The following is a 23,559-nucleotide window of genomic DNA, read 5'->3' as shown; positions in this document are numbered from 1 at the left end:
TTTTTTATTATTTTAAGTTGTCCTTGAAAGCATCCGTACATTGGAAGCTTATAGAAATATATTTATCATTGTTAACATTATTTGCAGTGTTCAGTATTGAATGCTATGTAACACTCATTGTTGGCACGCTGCTATATAGTATATGTTTGACCTTTAGTGCATTTTCAGAATATTATTAATCTGAGTATGCACAGAAGTATATTTACCATGGTTAACATTTACATTATTTGCAGTGTTCAGCAGTATTGAATGCTATGTAACACTGCTATACAGTATGGAATGTTATCTGCATTGTTCGCACACTGCTATACAGTACATGTTTGACCTTTACTGCGTCCTCAGAATATTATTAATCTGACTATGTATATCCACATCCAGAATATTATTAATTTCATTACGCATATCCACACTCATACAACATTCAATGCTTCTATACATCACAATATCTAACAACCATGACTTCCTTTTTAAGTTAATTTGATTTAATGACCTAATCTTGGAAAATGTGCAGTATTTCAACATTTTGGACATTGTTCTCACACTGCTATGCAGTATTAAATGTTGTACGCTTATTTTGATTATTAATCTGAGGAACTTACATCTTAAGACTTGAATACTATATAGACAAATACTATTATTAACTTTTTGCACATTGTTCTTACATTATTATGCCGTATTGAATGTTGCATGCTTATTTATTTACATGTTTAGAATTAAAATTCCACGTAACAACTTTCCAGCTTCAACATTTTGGATATTTTAAAGGTTTTTAATAATACTGAACTTATTTATGCCAAAAAAAAATAAAAATTTAAACACCCACATTCAATAAATTAATTTAAACACCCACATTTGATCAGATTCATTACATTTTTTTTTACTAAATTAAAAAAAAAAATTAACCTTTCAACAAAATCGTAACCTATTTAAACTAAACCCATTAGTAATGGTACATGCATATCCAAACTCACACAACATTGCATGGTTTCTATAGACTCACACCATCTACCAACAAGACTTTCTTGTAATTTAATTTGGTTTAATGACGCAATCTTGAAATTCGTGCAATCTTCAGAAAACATTTGTGACACTATTGGGTGATCTATCGCCAATGAAGGGTCTCATCGGATATTCATGGTTTTGGACGGACGGTCAGATAGGGTACAGGGCCCCAAGAAATTATCCATTCGATTAAAAGCTTCAGAGACTGTGAAAGCTTCAGCTTCGAAGTGAGTCACGTTTGTGAGTAGTAAACATGTGAATTGACTATAGAGTTGTGATGATCAATGTACCGTACTGCTAATGGCAGGATTGAAAGCATCTTCCCTCAGCGGGCCACCCAACTGGTCATCGTTCGTGCTGAGAAAAGTTATCAACTTCTCAGAAATTTTGACCTTGGGTGGATAAATTTGTACCTTTAAATGTGCTCATTGAACGTTGTGAGGACTGATGGAAACCCTTTGTAAGAAATTTCCTCACGGTGTGACAGATCAAGAAGGGGAGACGTTGGTTATTTTTGTAACATTGCATGTGGTGGGATGGTCTGTTGTTTTGACCCGGTTTAGATTTTTAGGCCTATAGGCCTTTCCTATGCATCAGCAGTTTTCAACACTTTCATCCTTCTCACTTCTCACTTTCAACCGTTGATTTGAAGTGTGACTGTTTTTTCCAAATATCAGTGGAGTTGCCTTCTTGACATGGCAAGATATTTTTACTGCTTTTTCTAAATATCAGTTAAATTGCCTTCTTGACATGGCAAGATATTTTCACTGCTTTTTCTATCTTCGCTGGCTTTTGCCAAAAGCTAGCTTGGCTTTTCTGTGTTCAAATTTCTGTAATCCATAATTAATTAAACAGTCTTTTGATAGAAATCACTAGATATCAAACTAAATAAAACATTTCAAATTATTTTATATATATACATAAATAAGGTCTATATTTTAATAAAGTACTATACATAAACAATTTCAATTTCAATTTTTTTTTCCCATATATATAAATTAATTAATTACTTATTAAATAAATTATTTTAGATTTTAATTTATATCTATCTTTAAAAAAAACCACAAAATAACCCTAATTAACTATGATAAAAATATATTCCATCATTATTTTCTTTTCTAATCTTCTATCACACATGACAGCTTAATGGATTTCTGATTATTAAGATATCTAATTTAAGATTAACACCCCCTCATTGAAAGCTGAGTTGACACTGGGAGCCTAGATGAACTCATCTCGATACAGTCCACGAAATCCCAACCGTGTAACCTGTAAATTCTCAGCTTTGATCTCCCAAAAGTCTCCCACGGGCAACATTCCCATAAATAATTGCATGATTCCTTGCATGCCTTGAGTTTGGAGCTGTAACTGCCATTCCTGGGCGATAAATTTGAGGATTTTGAGCTGAATTCTGCTCGTAGCGCAGCGCGATCAATATATTTGAGCTTCATCGGGCTTTTTAACATTTGGATTTGAATAGCGGCCGTCGTAAGGGTTTCGAAGGTCGTCTTCCTGAATTTTCAGGGTTTATCGAGATGGGTTCTAGAAGTAGTTCTCCCTACTGGTGTCATGCTTGCAATCGTATGTTAAGATTATTGACAGGAGAGCCCACTGTTTGTCCCACTTGTGGCGGAGGGTTTGTAGAGGAAGCAAGCGATGGCATTTCGAGCTCCCGAACAAACCCCTTCGAGGGCTTCTTAATGGAGGGCGGAGAAAGGCTTTCTGTGGCTGACCTCATGGCTGACCTGCTCAACTTGATGAGTAACCAAGAAAATAGAGAAGGCCGCGGTCATGTCCCTGACAGGAGTCTCAGACGGGGCGCGATTGGGGGTAATGGCCCCATGGTGTTAATTTTGGGCAGTGATACAGGAATCGAACCCAGGACCTTGCCTGCAAATATTGGGGATTATTTCATGGGTCCTGGGTTAGAACAGCTAATAGAACAGCTGTCTCAGAACGATAGGTTGGGCCCTCCTCCTGCCCCGAGGGCCGCCGTGGATGCAATGCCCACGATTAGGATCAATTCCCGGCATCTGATTAACAATTCGCACTGCCCTGTCTGCAATGACCGGTTCGAAGTCGGAGGCGAAGCCAGGGAGATGCCCTGCAAGCACATTTATCATTCAGATTGTATACTTCCCTGGCTGGCTCAGCACAATTCGTGTCCCGTCTGTCGCCTTGGATTGCCGGGCGACTTTCCAGCTACATCACAGGCTAGATCTTCATCCAGGCCCAGAAGTGCCGCGTCATAACCCCCGGCTGCCAAGGTAATGTCCGGGGATCTCAGGATGCCCCTTGTTTTATGCTGCGCAAAACAGTAATTCTAGGAATTATGTTTCAAGTGGAAAGAATACCAACGTTAATACTAATAATAATTCAAGAAGCAGAGACCATGGACGAGGTTCGACCAACGGAATTTAATGTGGTCTGTACATTCTTCCACTGCAAATCACTGTTCTCATCGTGGTCAATATGCTTCAAATACAAATGATAACGTTATCCGGAGGCAGCCGTGATGGCCCTTTGAGGAAGGCAATGGTTCTCCTTGGAGGATCAAGCTGAGTCACTCAGTACTCCAGTATGTTGACTGTAGACTGTAAATACTGGTTACATGGAGTACTATATTTTAATAAAGTACTATACATAAACCATTTCAATTTCAATTTTTTTTCCCTATATATATAAATTAATTAATTACTTATTAAGTAAATTATTTTAGATTTTAATTTATATCTATCCTTAACAAAACCACAAAATAACCCTAATTAACTATGATAAAAATATATTCCATCATTATTTTCTTTTTTAATCTTCTATCACGCATGACAGCTTAATGGATTTTTCTGATTATTAAGATATCTCATTTAAGATTAACACCCCCTCATTGAAAGCTGAGTTGACACTGGGAGCCTAGATGCACTCATCTCGACAAGCAAATTGGAGGAATCATTTTTCCCTGTGCAAGATAATAGCAGATAAAGCATAATATTTTTCGGATTAAACGTCACACATCTTGCTCGAATTGAACCGTTCAAACACATATATTCACTTACTGCATATAGTTTGTAAATTTGTCTGGATTTTGATAGAAATTTGTAAAGTTTTTTAGGATTTTCGTAAATTTAGATTACATATGTCAAATTTCAAGATTTTAGATGCTTTGGAAGTTTTTGATGGGGTTGAATTTATTTTCACCATCAAAAATATGATTCAAACACTACACTTTTTTGAATTTTTTTTGGCGAATCACTTTTGACCATTTCCACAATTACTCATTAGACCTGGCCTTAAATAATTAAGTTAGGTAGTTAAATATTTAATAATAATAATGATAAATATATTAATGTTAATATTATTATTAATAATAATATTTATTAAATAATTAAGTTATTTAGTAAAATATTTAATAATAATAATGATAATTATATTAATTTTTATAATATATTTTTGATAAATCACATTTCAAGTTATTAATTTCTTCCAAACTAATATGATTTATCATCACAACAAAAATTAATTATATTAATATTAATCATTATTATAATACATTCATAATAATATATTAAATTAACTTAAATAATTAAATATTTTAAAATTTATAAATAAAGAAGTTAAATTAATTTATTATGTATTTTAAAATTATATATATATATATATTTGTTTTTAAGGTTGATTTTTTTAAAAAAATTCTGATTTATTTTCCAATCTAATTTATCTAAAACTTAACGAGAATGCATTGAAATCACAAATTAAATTTAATGAGTGAACTCAAAAAATAACAACATAAAACCATAAGATAATTATTCAATATAAAATAAAATTAAAAATATATATAGTTTGGACCACCTGGAAAACTATCAATTCCCTTTCGTTATCTATCTTTCAAATGAGTATTTTCTTGCCATTGACTTTTTTGGTTGACTTTCGAGCTTTGAACTTACCGAGATGTACACTAATATGCAGGTGAGGACTTTGACCAAAGGATAATGGAATATTTCATCAAATTGATCAAGAAAAAGCACCAAAAAGATATTAGTAAGGATAGCAAAAATGAAATAAGACATTCAATGTGTTCCTTATAATATAGATATAAACAAAACATCTAAAGAAAAGTAATTGCACAATGATCTAGTCCGAGAAAACAACGTTTTCCATGAATCAATTAATTCTTCTAGAAAAATTCAACAATTCCAATTTAATAATCCTATCGGCCTCTCTTTGTACCTTTTGGGACAATTGCTAGTAATACTAACAAGTGGATGTTGTTAGTGGGCATAGTTAGTACTAAATTAGTAAAATAATGTTCTTTATGAGTGTAAGTAGTACTAAATTAGTAAAATAAATCATATAGTGGAAAAAAAAAATACATAGATCTACCTGCAAGGCGCTGCAACAAAAAGAGCAGATGAGAGACAAAATTCAATTAACATGACCTGCAAGTGAGCTTTTGCACTTGCTCAGTGTAATGTTGCAGGACTGAATCATGCAGTCCAAGATAAGTATGGTGGATTTGATGAATGGCAAAGATCATTGGGATGTACTATTATGCAGTACCATGTGAATGAAAATGACAATGACTTTATCAACAACAATTTTCATCGAATGCTTTATAGGTAATTTTTCAAATGATGTATTAGATAATTGAATTTTTAGAATTGGTCATTGTAAGAGCAAAAATCACAGTAGAAACAAAATAATCATACACAACGTAAACAAACATGAAGACACAGAGATTTTAACGTGGTTCACCTAACCAATCTGGGCTACATTCACCAAACAGAGGCATCAACAATCTTATTACTCAACAGGAGATTACAATAACAAAATTCCTCACAGCTTCTCATCGCATATATCCTCTACGGGCTTACATTTTTATCTCTGGGAGTAGAAAACTAAATCATAAATTCTCTCACAACAAATATAGGATGCAATAACTCCTCCTCAGGAATAAATGGAGTTAATTTAGCAACAAATCCTATTGTTATCACATTCATGAGAATTTTTCCAAATTTAATTAACAGAAAATCTCAACAATCTCCACCTTGACAACAATTAGCCTGATACCCTGTTCTATTATTATTTTATCTTTTCTGCAAGCCAAGAGAAGCCAAACACCAATGTAGCTTCTCTAACAAAACTGGTTTCGTGAACATGTCTGCACATTTTTCCTTTGTATGCACTTTTTCAAGAGAGACTCCCCTTTCAGTGATAACCTGTCTTACAAAATGGTGCTTGATAGGTATATGCTTTGATTTACTATGATAGGCCAGATTCTTAGCCAAATCAATTGCACTTTGACTATCACAAAATAACTTGATGTTGTCGTGTAACCTACCAAACTCACCAAACAAACCTTTCAACCAAATTGCTTCTTTGCAAGCATGTGAAGCAGCTATGTATTCTGCTTCAGTAGTGGATAAAGCAAAAATGTTCTGTAGCTTTGACATCCAGCTAATAGCTCCACCTGCAAGAGTAAAGACATACCCCGATGTTGACCTCCTCTTATCCAAATCACGTGCAAAATTGAAATCAACATATCCGCAAACAAATTCACTACTCTTGTTATAAGTGATACAATAATCACTTGTGCCTCTCAAATACCGAAGCACCCATTTCACTGTTGACCAGTGTTCTTTTCCTAGATTTGCCATATACCTGCTGACAACCCCAACTGCATGTGAAATATCTGGTCGAGTACAAACCATCACATACATCAAAAAACTTACTACATTGGCATATGGAATTCGAGACATATATTCTTTTTCTTCATTTGTATTAGGACATAAACTAGAAGAAAGCTTAAAATGGGAAGCTAAAGGGACTAAAACAGACTTCACATTGTTCATACCAAACCTCAAGAGTATTTTCTCAATATACTTCTGTTGTGATAGCCACTGCTTACCATTGCTCCTGTCTCTGAAAATCTCCATGCCCAAAATCTGTCTTGCTGCTCCTAGATCTTTCATATCAAATGTCCTAGCCATCTGAGCCTTTAACCTGTTGATCTCTATTATGCTTTTGCTTGCTAAAAGCATATCCTCAACATACAACACTAAGATAATGAACATGCCATTACTTAATTTCTTAAAGTAAACACAATGATCATATTCACTTCTTATATAGTTTTGACTCATCACGAAAGAATCAAATTTCTTGTACCATTGTCGAGGCGACTGCTTCAGACCATACAATGATTTCTTGACCCTGCAGACAAATTTCTTGTTGCAATTTTGAACAAATCCTTCCGGTTGTTCCATGTAAATCTCCTCATCTAAATCTCCATGTAAAAATGCAGTTTTATCATCTAGTTGTTGTAATTCTAAATCAAGTAAAGCAACTAATGCTAATACAATTCGAATTGAAACAATTTTTACAACTGGTGAAAATATCTCATGAAAATCAATGCCTGCTTTCTGAGAAAAACCTTTTTCGACCAGCATTTCTTTGTACCTATCCTCTGTATCACCAACACCCCTTTTCAATTTGTAAACCCATTTACATCCCACAATTTTTTTGTCTTTAGGAAGTTCTACCAGATCCCATGTGCCATTCTTGACTAATGCCATCATCTCGTTCTTCATAGCTTCCTTCCACTTTTCACTTTTAGAACCTTCTACAGCTTCCTGATAGCATAAAGGTTCATGATCATTAGCGGTTAAAGCAATTGAAGTAACATAATCATCATACCTTTTAGGAGGACATTTGATTCTTGTGGACCTCCTTAAAGATGTTTCTGGTACTTCCATAATTTGCTTATTATTATCTGTAGGAACTTCATGATCTGCATCTGAAACATGTTCATGATCTGCATCTGAAACTTGTTCATCTTGACTATCATCAGTATTTTAACTGGTTTCAAACTGAATGTGTTGAAGCTTAGATACATTATCATGTTTCAATTTATCATCTACATCTAGATTTTCAAGTGAAGATTCATTAAATTTAACATCTCTGTTAATGATGATCTTGTGAGTAGTAGGATCCCACAATCTATAGCCCTTAGTCCCATCACCATATCCAACAAAGATATATCTTTTTGATTTAGGATCTAATTTACAACGTTGATGTTTCGAAACTAGAGCATATGCATCACAACCAAAAACTTTAAGTTTAGAATAATCGCAAGGATGACCTTTCCATACCTCTTGAGGAATTTTGCATCCTATTGCAGTTGATGGTGATCGATTTATCAAATAGCAAGATGTAGAAACCGCTTCTGTCCACAATTCCTTCTGCAAATTGGCATTACTAAGCATACTTCTTGCTCTCTCTAAAAGTGTCTTGTTCATGCATTCAACAACTTCATTTTGTTGAGGAGTATATACAGTGGTTTTATGTCTTTCGATCCCAGCGTCCTTGCAATAATTATCAAATTCCTTTGAAGTAAACTCACCACCATTGTCAGCTCTTAAACATTTAATGGTTCTTTGAGTGATGTTTTCAACTAATGCTCTAAACTGTTTCAGAATTGTGAATACATTAGACTTCTTCTTTAACATGTAGACCCACACTTTTCTAGAGAAATCATCAATAAAAGATACAAAATATGACGATCCTCCATATGAGGCTGTAGGAGATGGACCCCAAACATTAGAATGGATATAATCAAGGATTCCCTTACTAATATGTTTTCCAGTTTTAAACTTCTGCTTGCTTTGTTTCCCAAATAGACAATGTTTGCAGAAATCTAACTTAACAGACTTTAAATTAGGAAGTAACTTATGATCAGATAAAATCTTTAAACCTCTTTCGCTCATATGGCCCAACCTTTGATGCCATAAACGAATAGAATTACTGTCGTTTTCAGATACTGTAGAAACATGATCTAACTCTGTTCTTCCTTCTAGCTGAAAAAGATTTCCAACCTTCTTTGCTTTCATTACTAGTAAAATTCCTTTATAAAATTTCATTACTCCACCTTGAATAAAAGTTTTATATCCATTAGTGTCTAGTACTCCTAGTGAAATGAGGTTTTTTCTTAGTTCAGGTACATGTCTTACATCAGTTAGAAGTTTATTTGTCCCATCAAACATTTTAAGCTGGATGCTTCCAATTCCCACAATGTTACATGTGACATCATTTCTCATGTAAACTACTCCATCATTGATTGATTTATAAGTTTTAAACCATTCTCTATTAATGCACATGTGATTTGATGCACCAGAATCTAAAAGCCAATGTTGATCATGATTAGACAAACTAATTGATAACACTTCATCACTGATACTTGAAATGGATGCCAAACATGTATTTGTTGTGTTTGGTTCTTTCTTCTCTATCGAAGAGTCTTCTTTGGATGTTTGCTGTCTCTTCCAACAGTCCTTCTTCAAATGTCCCGATTTGCCACAAAACCAACACTTTACCTTACTTTTCTTCCCTTTCGATTTTGAATGCGAGTTATTGTGCTTACTGAAGCGTCTTTCTTTAGAACGACCTCTGACCATTATTGCGTCTGATGTAGAGGTTTCTGAATTTGACCTCTTCCTTGTTTCTTCGGACAACAGAGCTCCAACAACATCACCAAATTCAAGGGTTTCTGATGAAATAAAACTTATAGAAGTAACAAAATGATCCCATGGCTCGGGCAACGAGCATAATAAAGTTATAGCTTTATCTTCTGATTCAAATTTTACTTCTATACTTTCTGACTGCACCAGGAGAGTATTAAAGGTATTCAAATGATCAGTAATAGATGTACCTTCCTTCATGCACAAACTATACAACTGTCGCTTCAAAAGAATCCTATTAGTTAAGGATTTTGTCATGTACAGCTTTTCAAGCTTTGTCCACAAACCAACAGCACTTCTCTCTGACATGATTTAAACAAAACATCATCCTCCAAACACAATCGAATGCCGCTCAATGCTATTTCATCCAAGTCACTCCATTCATTATCTTTCACCGCTCCCAATTCACTGGTTAACAGTGCTTTGCATAGATCTAGTCTTCGCACAAATCCGCGTGGACAATCAACAGCCACAACCACGCAGTTCCAACCACCAACAGTTGACGTGCTCCGGAATTTAACCTCGCCACGCAGTTCACTGCACTATTCAAGACTGCCTGGCTCGCACTCCACCGCCTGTTCAACGTTGCTTGGTTCGCAGTCGTAACCAGCTTAAACACAGAAAAATGGTCCACGGTCTGACAGTCCACGACACTGTGTATCTGTGCTGACCCAGAGTCACCACCGGCGTCTCTGTCACACGCAGCAGACTTGGCCTCTCAGCTTCTCTGGCACAGGCAACAGACGCCACGCATGTACCAGCTCAACAACATTGCTCTGATACCAATTGTAAGAGCAAAAATCACAGTAGAAACAAAATAATCATACATAGCATAAACAAACATGAAAACACAGAGATTTTAACGTGGTTCACCCAACCAATCTGGGCTACATCCACCAAACAGAGGCATTGGCAATCTTATTACTCAACAGGAGAATACAACAACAGAATTCCTCACACCTTCTCATCACACATATCCTCTACGGGTTTACATTTTTATAGTTGGGAGTAGAAACTGAATCATAAATTCTCTCACAACAAATATAGGATGTAATAACTCCTCCTCAGGAATAAATGGAGTTAATTTAGCAACAAATCCTATTGTTCTCACATTCATGAGATTTTTTCCAAATTTAATTAATAGAAAATCTCAACAGTTATAATGTTAATTTCATTTCAATTCCAAAACTTGTGAAATGAAATATGAACGATATCAAAGTGTTATATTGAATGAATTACAGTTAACACGTTAAAGATTGTGGATCAACTTTTAAAATATCAAATAATAAGTAAAATGTATAATCGATCAAGTTGGAAAATCTAAATGATGAATTAAGTGTGAATTTTTTGAACACTTTTCAAAATAATTTGTGCAAAATTTAAAACAGTAAGAGTACCATGGTATTAATATGAATTTTTTATTATATTTTTTTCATCATACATACTAATAATAAGTATGATTGTTATTTTTCGATTGTTATCTATATCTTTCTTACATAAATTTTTGTTCATGAATTTCAGTTTTCTAGCCCTTCTAAGAAATAAAATTCACAAATGTTATTAGTAAAACCATAATAGTTAAATAAATAACTAAAACATTTTACAGTATCGTTCAAAAAGTACAATCTAAGAAATACAATCTTACTAATACTTAAACATCAATTTCAATTTTTTGTTAAAATCAATCCACCGGGTCCAAAAATAAACTTATCTTCCATTATCTAAATTTGTTGCTCCATTCAGGAATTTCTTTTTATGACCTACTTCTATCAAAGCTGCATGAATTTTTTTTTTTTCATGTTACAACCTTCTCTAAAATAGCGAGGCGTGATTGATCCATAATATGCCAAGCTCAAAGCTCGTCACTGGCCAGAGAGGGCAACTATGTGATTTCCTTACCTCTTGCTATAATATAATGAAATATTTCATTAATTAATTATATGAGAGAAAACTACATTTATTTTTCCACACTTCCGTGCTTTCTAATAAAGAACTCCGTTTTTGTGTTTTAGATATTTTCAACTACCAGGATTGGTTGCTAGTAAAGATTAGTATTATATTTTGTTTAATTTAAAGAATTGTATTAAGAAAATTTACATAATATTAAATTAATTTTTAACTAATAAACTATGAAATGATTTTAGTAAAAAATGAATTTAATAATAATATCGAAAAATAAAAAGGAAAACATATTGCATTGCTAATGTTTAAACAAGGTTAAGGAATTTATGTATTTGTACAACTGCATATAAAAGCTTAGCCAGGTTTATATTAAAAATATTTTCCTATGGATAAGATAGTGATGGTTTTATTTTTATTTTTATTTTCTTTTATGGGAGAAAAAGTATACTAATTTCATTTTTAATTTAATATATTTTTTATGGAATAAAAAGTATGTTACTATTTACTAAGACAATATTAAGGTGGATTTGATATAGTTGAAGCTTTATTTAATATGTTTTTAATAGTAATAACATTTCTATCAGTGGTGTTGTTCTCTATGTTATCATTTAATTTATATTAAAATATCTAAGGGAAAATGGTGATAATCATTATACATTTCATGGGATTGGAAAGGTTTATATATGGAGAATGCATTAATTACTATTTTAATGTGGATAATATTTGTTCTTTTGTATAATTTTGTTGAGTCTAGAAACTTATTCTATATTTGAGTATAAGGGAGATGTGTAATTCCGTCTAATTGAGACATGTCCCTCTTAATTAAAAAAATAAATAAAAAATAAAAAACTCTAAATAGAAGAGCAATGTTGGCTATAGTATAATTTACATGCTTAGTTAGTTGTTTATATGAAATAATATAATTTCATGTGAAATAATTAGATGTGTGAGTAAGAATGTTAACAAATTTATGTTAATATCATCTTCATATATATATATATATATATATATAATATATATATATATATATATATATATATATAATGTTAAAAGAAAATATTTTAATGTTGTATATAATAAATTATTCAATGTGGGTTATCAACAAAATATTTTACCACAAAAAGTATATTGATAACAAAAAAATCATTTTAATATGAGTTGATAGAATTTCTATATACATGTTATGTAAAATGTTTTAATGTCCACTATATATATATTTAATATTGTTTTAAAAAATAAGTGTATATATCATATAAAGTTATTGAAAACCATAAGTTTTATGATTAAAATATTGGAAGTAGTCTCATTGTTTATATTTTAGTCTTTTTTAGGTATATTTTTTTTTGTGAAATCCAACAAAGGTTTTTTAGAATTACCTATCTAAGTTATGTACTCTATATAACATTCAAAAATACAATTTAAACAATGAAAAATTACACATTGTATTTTGTAATTTATAAAAAAGTTTGTACCTAAAGAAAGTTAATCCCTCTAGACTCAGTTAGATCTATACTTAAAATGGATATCTATGTGTAATATTTTAATTAAGGATATCTATTTGTAATATTTTCATAAAGATGATTTTAACATTATTCTAACAAATCTGGCTCATAATCCATTATCAAATCTGTTATTTTTATAATCTCTTAATTATTTTTTATATTAATTTGATTAAAAATTAAATTAAATATTAATGATTTATACAATTCCATTTAAATTCAAATTTAATATTTAATAATTATTCATTTGTATTTCTAATTAATAAATCCGTAAAATTAAAACTAAAATATAATTTTATTATGACTAATTAATCATAACATGCTATATTAATTTGTAAAAGTGAAAAGATTAATCTCATTCTCATTAAGAAAACAAGGTAGTCAACAACACTTCACTAAGAAGGAAACTTTTTTGGCAAAGTGGTACCATACAATCATGGAAAGAATCCTAAGAGGGAACTATTTTATGACCATTAATAAAAGCATAGAACCATTTACAATAAACGTATCCAAGTCTAGTGGCATGGCCCATATGTGTGCCATGAGAATAGTGTAAAGTTAGATATCATTGTTAGTTGTACTAATCGAATTACACATTCTTCAAAGGGTACCCAACCTTCAATGACACATATCGTAGTGAGTATCATATCAATATTTAATTTATGCATGTTCCTAAGGATTATAGGGATAATTAATCGAGCTTGACGTTGTATCCACCTTGGCCTTAAATGTATCTGAATATATATATGGATTTCACATGCAAGGAAAACATGGTTGTTTTGCGAAGGCACTTCTCGATCTTTAATTTTTAGATAAGGGTTTTTATTAAAGGTGTATGTTCACAAGTTTTGATAGTGCATGGGTTGGCCAATGGATTCCACACTAGGAAAAACATGTTTTTGTGAAGGCACTTCTCCATGTTTTATTAATGGTGGATTTCTATTAAAGGTGTACGATCAACAGTTTTAATTTTGTGTAATTGAAAATTGTGAAAAACATTAGTGCTCATACGCTAATTTGTTATACATTACAAGTGATACTTTTAAATATATCCTTTATATTTGAATTTTGTATTTTTATAGAATAGGTTGTTTTTTATAAATAATTTATGTGATATGTATTAAGTATATTAATATATATAGTTATAAAGTAAATTATAAAGTAATAAGTTAATTTTTAAAATATTGCTCTTAAGTATGTAATAAATTTATAGATGTTTTAATGTGTTTATATAAATATATATATCAAGTATATTAAGATCTAATCCAGTTCACATTGATGAAGTCAATAAATAAGAAACACAATGATAGGGTTAAATTAAAAGAAATATCAAATTGATTTCATTTTTTTTTTAACTACCTATTAATGTTTTTGGCACTTTTCGCATTTTACTCCTCTATAAGTGTTCAACTATCCTCTCCTTTTGAATTGTTGGATTTCAAAAGTATTAAGTCTTTATTATGAATTTTATTTCATTTTTAGATTTTCTAACTATGCTCTCCCCACTATGAAACTATGCGTCTATAGTAGAGACAAGCTTGAAGGTTTTCTTCTATAATTTAATTTACATTTTCACAAATATACTTTTTTAGTTGAGTAGGTAAACAATTTTTTTTCAAAGGATGTACTATCCATGCATGCTATGATTTCTTTTACACACTAACATATCGATGCACGCTTTGTTTTTTTTTTTACACACTAACATACCCTGTGGTTATAAGATGTACCACATCTAGTGCTCAATAGTATATTTATGGTATCAAGTATTTGAAAGTTGTTAGAACGTCTATTTGTTGTGCCAGTTAGTACACTAAAAAGATGTGAAAAAACATTCAAGGAAGCATATCCATGTACACACTACTTAGTACAACTCATATATACCTTGTAATGTCACTGTGTGTGACTAGAATAAATGCATTAGTGCATTCGATCAATGCTATCACACCACATCAAATGTTTTAGCGCTATGCATTTTAACGTGTGCTAGTTGATGAATTAGTACATCATCAATAGTAATACAAGATCACCTAAGTGGACCAATTTTGCATATTCTATGTCATTTCCATTCATTGTGTGAGCATGGCCTCATACTACTTTTGCATGGGTGCAAGCTAATGATGGTCCCTCATTACGCATTAGTGGCAATACAAACCTAAAAAACAAAAATATGTTAACTTGGAGGGATTATCGGAGGTACTTACACAATGGATTTGAAGATGGTGTATAAAAATGAGATGCAAGAAAATGAATTAGAATTCTGAATATGTTATTTTTATTTATAGAAAATATGTCTGATTTTGAGAATTTTGAGTTTTCCTAACATTGATATGTTATTTTTCATGCAAAATCTAGATCATATGTATTTTTTAGTGCAACATCTGAGTATCTAGGGGATGGAATATTCCTAAAAAAATGTGCAGAATAGATAGTTATTGTGCGCATCTTTCTTTTTTTAATTAATAATTATTATTTTTTTCACTTTTAAATTGTGACAGTCATTACATCCTTGAAATTACAAGGCCTTATGTTACTAAAACCTAAAAGGGTCTTAATATTATGAAATAATATTTTTTTATTTTTTTAGGTCTCAATGTCTTCTAGTGCAACATATACATTGTTTTTCAAATTGTTAAGGCCAAAAAAGGTTAAAGTGGACATAAACAAGGGATGTGTTTTAATATTTTTATATATGTCAAGAGAAAATTGTATTAAAAATAATAAGAAAATATTATTATTAATTTTAATTATATATCTAGAATTTGCATAGATGAGACTATATGTGTCTGTAGTTTCATGGAAAATACGTTTATCTATCCTATAGAAAAATAACATCAAAAATAGAGACAAATGTATGCTTTCAAAAAAAAAGTTGTTTTTGTGTATTTGCAACCCAAATCACTATGTTTGTGTCTCTGAACGTATATCTAAATGAACTAACTCATCATGCACATAAGCTTCTCATTTGTAAAAAAAAGAATTCAAAAACTCATGTGTATGTTTCTAGCACTAAAAGCATTCACACATTTATAGCAATAAGTACATGCACATGTTCCTATCACTAAAAACACACACATGTTCTTGATGTTAGGAATGCACACATGTTCCTATAGCTAGGAAATTTAACACATGGGAAAAGGTTCAAGTGGGGTTTAGGGGAGTTGGCTGTAGAGAGTGAGGAACAAAGAGGACATGGGAGACAAAGAGAGAGAGTATGTATGGGAGGGATAGAATGATTGGGTGAGTGAGAGGAAAACAAGGGTAGAGAGAGAGTGAGTGAGGGTCAAAAAGTGAGAGATATATGGAAAGATAATGGGGAAGAGGGAGATATGGAGAAATTTAGAGGGAGGAGAAAGAGTGTGTGAGTGAGAGAGAATAATGGGAAAGAGAACAAGAGAGAGGGGGAGAGAGAGGAGGGGGAAGAAAGGAAGAGAGAGATATCAAGACATGTCTAAGGATGGTAAGAGAATGAGTGAAGGGGAGGGAGTGAGGGGGAGAAAGCATGATATTGTGAGGGAGATAAAGACAAATCGATGGAAAATAGAGAGTGTTTGAGGATTTTTTTTAATGAAGGAGGTACTAAGGGTGGGAGGGTGAAATAGAAAAATAGAGGAAGGGGGAGGTAGGAGAAGAGAAGATGAGAGGGTGTGAGGAAGCAACTGAAGGGGGTGAGAGAGAAGGAAAGATAGATAGAGAAAGAGTGTGTTATGAATCATGTGTGTAGAAATGATGGGAATCGAATAATTACAACCCATTTTGAGGGTGAGACCTACATTTATAATGAATACAATGTATAAGATGGGATGATCCTAAGATTAGGTCTCCTCGGTGTGTGTGTGGGTGTGTGTGCATATATATATATATATAGATAGATATATATATATATATATATATATATATATATATATATATATATATATCCTTAGTAGGGGTGTGTGTGTATATATATGACACAAAGGGTACAATCATAATGAAAGGTTATATCTTTCATAAAAATATAACAATGTTAATGTAATAAGTCAATATAGAGACAAAGTTGGAGGGGGGAGAGAGACAAAGTGTGTGTTGTAAACTGTGTACCTTGAAATGATAAGAATACAATAAGTATAGTCCACATTGAGGGGATCACCTCTATTTATAATGGCTATAATATAAAATACTTGATGATATGATCCTCATAATAGGTCTCCTTGGTGTGTGTGTGTGTAGGACACAAATGGTACAATTGTAATGAAAGGTTATGTCCCACATAAAAATATAACAATGTTAATGTAATAACTCAATATAGAGATAGAGTTGGAGGGTGGAGACAAAGATAAAGAGAGAGTGTATTATGAACCATATGCCTTGAAATGATAAGAATCCAATAATTATAGTCCAATTTCAGTGGGAGACCTCCATTTATAATGAATACAAAATGTGATACAAGATGAGATGATCCTAAGACTATATATATATATATATGCAAGACACAAAGGGTATAATTATAATGGAAGGTTCTATCCTACATAAAAATATAACAATTTTAATGTAATAACTCAATATAGAGATAGAGTTGGAGGGGGGGAGGGAGACAGACAAAGTGTGTGTTATGAACCATGTGCCTTGAAATGATAAGAATCCAATAATTACATTCAACTTTGAGGGAGAGAATCCATTTATAATGAATATAATATACAATACAAGATGAGTTTATCCTAAGACTAGGTATCCTTGGAATGTGTGTGTGTGGGGGAGATAAAGCGTACAATTATAATGAAGGGGTATAATGAAAGGTTCTATCCCACATAAAAATATAATAATTTTAATGTAATAACTCAATATAGAGATAGAATTGGAGGTGGGAGAGAGATTGGGAGACTATGTGTTACGAACCATGTTCCTTCAAATGATAAGAATCCAATAATTACAGTCCACTTTGAAGGGAAAACCTCGCAAAATTAATGTAATGTGTAATGCAATATGAGATGAACCTAAGACTTGTTGGGTATGTGTTAAATTCTTTCCATGGCTATTGCTAGGTGTTGTTATGTTGCACCAGACGCAGTGGGGGTTGGCATATCCCCCTACCATTGGCCTTGTAGGGGGGTGGTATCCCCCCTGAACAAGGTTTAGGGTAGCCCAAGGATGTCTTGGTATTATGATACAGGTGTTTTCCTTAATGGAAACCCACTCAGATGACAATTCACAAGTGCAACATGTTAACCTACAGATCAGACTCTAGAGATTGAAGAAGAGAGTGTCTTAAGAAGTATACGCTGGTTCACTTTCTCCAAGCATCCTATACACGTGGGTTGATAGAACAAAAGGAGAATATACATATACACGCACTCCCACTCGAGGAAAATCACGTACACATTGGAAAACCAAGGTTTTGGTTCGCGGTATTTGGTCCAAGGTATTTGGAATGAGGTATTTGGGCCGAGGTATTGACCCTAGGTATTTGGTCCAAGGTATTGGTCCTAAGTGATTTTGGTCCAAGGTATTGACAAAGGATCTAACTATATAAGGAGGAAAAGATCATTAGGCCAACGTGTGCAAGTATTGAATATTTTATGAAGTGTTAGATCAAATATGAAGGTTATGGGTTTCTAATGCTTTGCCTAATCTGAACTAGAGATGCACCTATGTTGTTGATGATGGATGATGGATCAGGATCATAAGAACTAAAAAGATTTATCATTATGCGGTTTGATCATGGATAGTCTAGATCTAAATACTGACGCATGTTTTATCCTGTAAACGTTATGATCTGGGTATGACTGAAGTCTGGAATAGCTTTGAAGTTTTTAAGCTATTATTTGCAGATCTGTACACTGGTTCGATTTTATAAAAGTTCGTATACACGCAGGTTCGACACATCGAAGTAGTGTATACAGTATGAAAAATGATGTTTGAAGTTGCAGTTGGTTTTGGTGATGATGCAGAGTTCTGGGTTCGACATTGTGTTCTGGTGACAGCGTTCTAAATGTTTAGATTGATTGATTGTGATTTGCTTCAGTGATGATGGGCTTTCAGTGATTGATTGAGTTTTGGTTGATTCAGAGATTGATGATTGAGTTTAAGTGATTGGTTGATGCAGATGTATTTGATGGTTATATTGTAGTAGTGATTTATTTTGAGCTTCAATGTTGTTGATGGGTCCAGTATGAAAAATTGATGAAACGAGACCTTCATGTGTATTGTTGTGTACCAGGAGCATCCAGTTTGAAAATTTATGAAGCGTGGTCCCTCGAGGAAGAGAGAAGGTCGTAGCCTTCTGTAGGCCGGTACCTATGTACTGGTAAACATATCAGCGAGTACAAGAGCCAAGGGGTTGGAGCTCCCTTCCAATAGCAGCTAGAAAACGAGTGAATGTTGGAGCCTTCTGTAGGCTAGCGCCTACGTACTAGTAAATGGATCGGCTAGTATAAGAGCCAGGGGTTGTAGCTCCCTTACAGTAGCATCTAGAAAACGAGTGAAGGTTGAAGCCTTCTGTAGGCTGGTGCCTACATACTAGTAAACAGATTGGTTAGTACAAGAGCTAGGGGGTTGTAGGTCCCTTCCAATAGAAGTTAGAGAATTAGAGAAGGTTGTATCCTTCTACAGGTGGGTGCTTGCATACTGGTATGAGTTTGCACCAGTACAAGATTCTAAATAGGTTTTCTTATATTAAAAGAAGACAACAATAGGTGTTTTTGTCCTGCATTGGGTATCCACCTTACATCTTGGTGTTCATGTGTGTTTCTTATGTGTGATGGCTTGTTCTATTATTACTGCACATGGTTATTGTTTATATGGTTAATGAAGTAGTGATGTAGTGATTAAAGATCAACATATGATGAATTAACCGAATCATAAGTTTGTTGGATATAGGCTGGTTGCCTTAAATACAATTGTGTGTACACATGAGTTACCTTCATTGAAGTAGCATATATAAATTAGAGTATTGTTGAGGGCCCTGAAATCGGGTCAACAACAGGGGGGATACCCACCCGGTCGGGAACCTGGTTGGCGGCTCCGTGCCCGTTTGGTGTAGCGGGTCCGACTGGGGATAACGGGACCAGCTTCCCGTTCTAAGGGGGTGTGTGTGTGTAGAGTTTGATGATGTGTGTGTGTGTGTAGAATATGATAGTGAAAATATGGAATTATTTCTAAGCTAATCTAGTTCTAAACTCTGAGACTAAACTTTATACTACTTTAATCTATCAAGAACAACACATCTAATCTACGCTAACCCGGGATAGAACTTTTTCCATTATGTGATCTAGAAAGATTTCACACAATAACTGGTAATGAAGATTATTCAGCTATTATGAGAATATAAATCAATTAAGATAAACCATCCTGCATAAGAAGTTAAACAAAACGGTTGTGAACAGCATATCGCATAATCAGTTATTTGTGTATTAAGCATAAATCAATGACTCCACCGTACAAAAGTGCCAAATGGTAGTCCACTCATTCATACGTTAACATATAAACAACTTCAGCTGTATATTACTCTAAGAATGCAAGCAGAAACTCGTCAAGAGATAAAAGTACCATTTATGACTGACTTTATACTCACAGACCTGAAGCAATAATGATCTATTTCTACTTACTTCTAATGCCTACTAAGAGTACAGAAGTGCAACATGAGTAGCAGGTATTAAAATGCAAATATAAATAAATCTTGATCTGTCCATTCATCAAAAACCCCCTCCGAGGGTGCAAAAGTGCATGTTCTGAGGACAAGTTTTTTGACAAATTTCCGGACCCTTCTCCAATGCAACGAGAAGGGTTAAATACTACTAGCCGGCTAATTTTAATTACACAAATTTAGGGAACGGCTTCAAATGACCGCCCTTTTACTAAAACAAATTTATTTCTAAAAACTGAATCTAATTTCTAACCATTTCTGTATCTGCTCCTTAGTGCTGTAAGCGATGCGCTGTTCACCGTGAAAGAGTCGACAGCTTGTCCTTTCCTTTTGTTCGAGCTTGAAAATTAGAAATAACAAGAGCTGGCACCTCTTTCTGACAAACTAGAAGATATTTTTGAAAGTGTTCTTCTGGAGGAGTGTCTTCACGGCGTGTATACTTAGCACAACTCAGATTTCTTTCAAACTGATTGTGCTGTTGCTATTTCGGTTTCCGGCCGTGCGAATGACTCAATGAGCTAGGGATTTTGTTGCCTGAACAATTTTCTCCATTGAAACTTGTTTCCATTCTTTGTTCCAGGCTTTTCTGAGACGTCTTTCCCCTTAAGCGTTTTTCTTTTTGCTTTACCCAATTTGGGACTCAGGATCTTTCATAAACGCTTTGCTTTTGTGCGCCTTTGACTCTGAGTTGTAGATAGCCTATTTCCATTAGCATTTGTTGAGTGATACTCTGGGATCCGCGGTCCTGCTGTATGCGGTATCCATCTGCGACTTCATCTCCTCTCTGTTCTTCTAGTTCTGGCGCTTTTCCTTGGATGTTTCCTGCATATAGATTTATATCAGTTGTTGTCTTATGGTTCGCGTAAATGAAAAGAGACAGAAGAAAAGATTGACATGAAAGCAATTAAGTTCTAATGAATGCATAATCATGTCACCCATTATGGCTTGCCTCTTCGAAAAACACAACATAACCATCTTTGGATACACAGGCGTACAATCATTAATTTCCCGTAAGGTGCGCGCCTAACTTTAGGCTCCCAGATCATGCCGAGGAATGCCTGCGACGATTGGCTTCTGCGATGCAGCATCGAAGATTGCGATGTAAATAAGTGGTATCGCAGCGATTGATAGTCTCATTTGTCGCACACCATAGATCGCAAGTCGCAGCTTTGCATGGTCGCAGATCGCATATCGCAATATTGCAAGGTCGCAAGGTTTTTTGCTTTGTCACTTTGTGCTGCTTATGCGACATTGCGATGTGCGACGTCGCATATCGGCCGTCGGCTGCTCTTTAGGTTCTCCTCTTTTGAGCGCCTTTGATGCACGCGATGCGATGAGTTATCGCGTCGCTCTTCCTTGGTGTGTTCGTGCGCTTTGGGAAAGCGCTCTTTTTTCCTTTGCGACGCGATATAGCTCTTAAGGAGTTGATACAAAAGATTTTTTTCAAACAAAAATATTTTTTGGATTTTTTGGTTAAGGGTCCCCCTTTGCTTGATGTTATTACTAATATCAAACAAAGAGGGGGGTTGTTGGTGACCACAACAATGGCGATTCACTGTGAAGAACCAGTTATCTCTGTGTTTCTATTGACTGTTCACTTCCGAAACAACGAAAATTTTTATATGTCTAAATTTTGTTATGGACAGATAGAGTAGATTGCCCCTCACCTTGTCGACGATATTTTGTCTCAACCCCTTTTATATCTCAATTTCTTGCTTCCTCAGGTTTCTTCTTGCATTTGCATCAGACATTACTTGGTCTTGATAAAAGATAAAATAAGGTCTTCTCTGCGTACTGGATTAAAAGTATGCTCATTTGTCGTAGGTAGAGCCTCTGCTGCCCGCAAGCGTCCATAGCCTCGACAGGGTTACCATGTTATCCAGCAATGATCCTTTTTCCTGCTTGAGGTTACTCGCAACATTCCAGAGAAAAATCCTTTTTTAACACACTTTTCCTTTTTTAATTCTCTAAAGAACAATGTCTTGGTTTGGTGGCCAAATTATGACACAGTCATTCACCTGATTTACACTTGTGCTGAACAAGCCGGCTCATGATGAGACCTCTTGTCTTTTGATTGCAACAATCTTAAGTCGTTGCCCTGTTTTGATAGACAGTATTGGCAAAGTCAGCAAGTTATAATATCTGTGATCATGATAAGCCGGCTCGTGATGAGACCTCTTATTCTTTGAGATATAGTGTTTTGCTTGGATTGTTTCTCTGGATGCTGTAGTTTCCTTTTAGTAGGGAGGAAGTCATTGTTTTTCCTTAAGAAAGCTCTGGACGACAATAATAGAGTTTTTGAAAACAACAGCTTTGCAGAGAATGCTTATTTTATTATTGATGATACCCTTCATGGTGGTGATACAAAACAATTCTTTTACCAGAGGTTGCTTTTGTCAAAGTTTTTTAGAGGTCGAAACGAGTATCGTAATCAAAGTGGAGTTAACTCTATTTGTCAATAATAAAATTCAGCTTTTCAAAAAAAAAATTGCTATTTGTACAAGCGAAATCAAAATCTGATAGAGAATTGGCATGCTCTTTCATGAATCCTTTTTAAATGGTCATTTACAACGAGTTTTATTCATAAAAGAGAAAAACAAAACAAAATAAAAACTAAAAACTAAATCTATCCTGCAAAAATTAGAAGATTTCTCTTCTATGGAAAATATAATTTAAGAATCAGTCCATTGACAGGTAAAGAATCTCTCCTTCCTGCCAGATCCTGCAACACGAATGTAGATGGGCCTACGACTTCCACAATCTGAAAAGGGCCAAGCCACAGCTTCTGAAATTTCGTATGTTTGCCCTTTTCTTCATGAGCCTTATCCCATTTCAAAACTAAATCACCCATCTGAAAGTTTTTTCTGGTTATGATGGCTGATTCAAAAGAAGATTTTCTTAGCGCTTGGTGATGAGCATGGGTTTTCCTAGCTTGTTCTCTTTGTTCTTCTAGTTTGATTATTTCCATTTGTCTTAATTGTAAAGAGGAAGTGGATACTTCATCGATATACTGCACTAAAGACAAAGAGGG

At 33.8% G+C, this 23,559-nt stretch overlaps 1 pseudogene; it reads left to right on the top strand.

The window, feature by feature from the left end:
- Positions 1-2,269: 2,269 nt before the first annotated feature.
- On the top strand, positions 2,270-3,614 carry LOC149235852 (putative E3 ubiquitin-protein ligase RHC1A; annotated as a pseudogene).
- Positions 3,615-23,559: the final 19,945 nt, after the last annotated feature.

Source organism: Pinus tabuliformis, chromosome 8 (genome assembly GCF_031772625.1).
Source record: "Pinus tabuliformis cultivar Carrire ecotype Pingquan chromosome 8, CPIR1, whole genome shotgun sequence".
In the NCBI taxonomy this organism is placed as follows: domain Eukaryota; kingdom Viridiplantae; phylum Streptophyta; class Pinopsida; order Pinales; family Pinaceae; genus Pinus; species Pinus tabuliformis.
The sequence above is the reverse complement of the archived record's forward strand: the minus strand, read 5'-3'. Positions and strand labels throughout refer to the sequence as shown.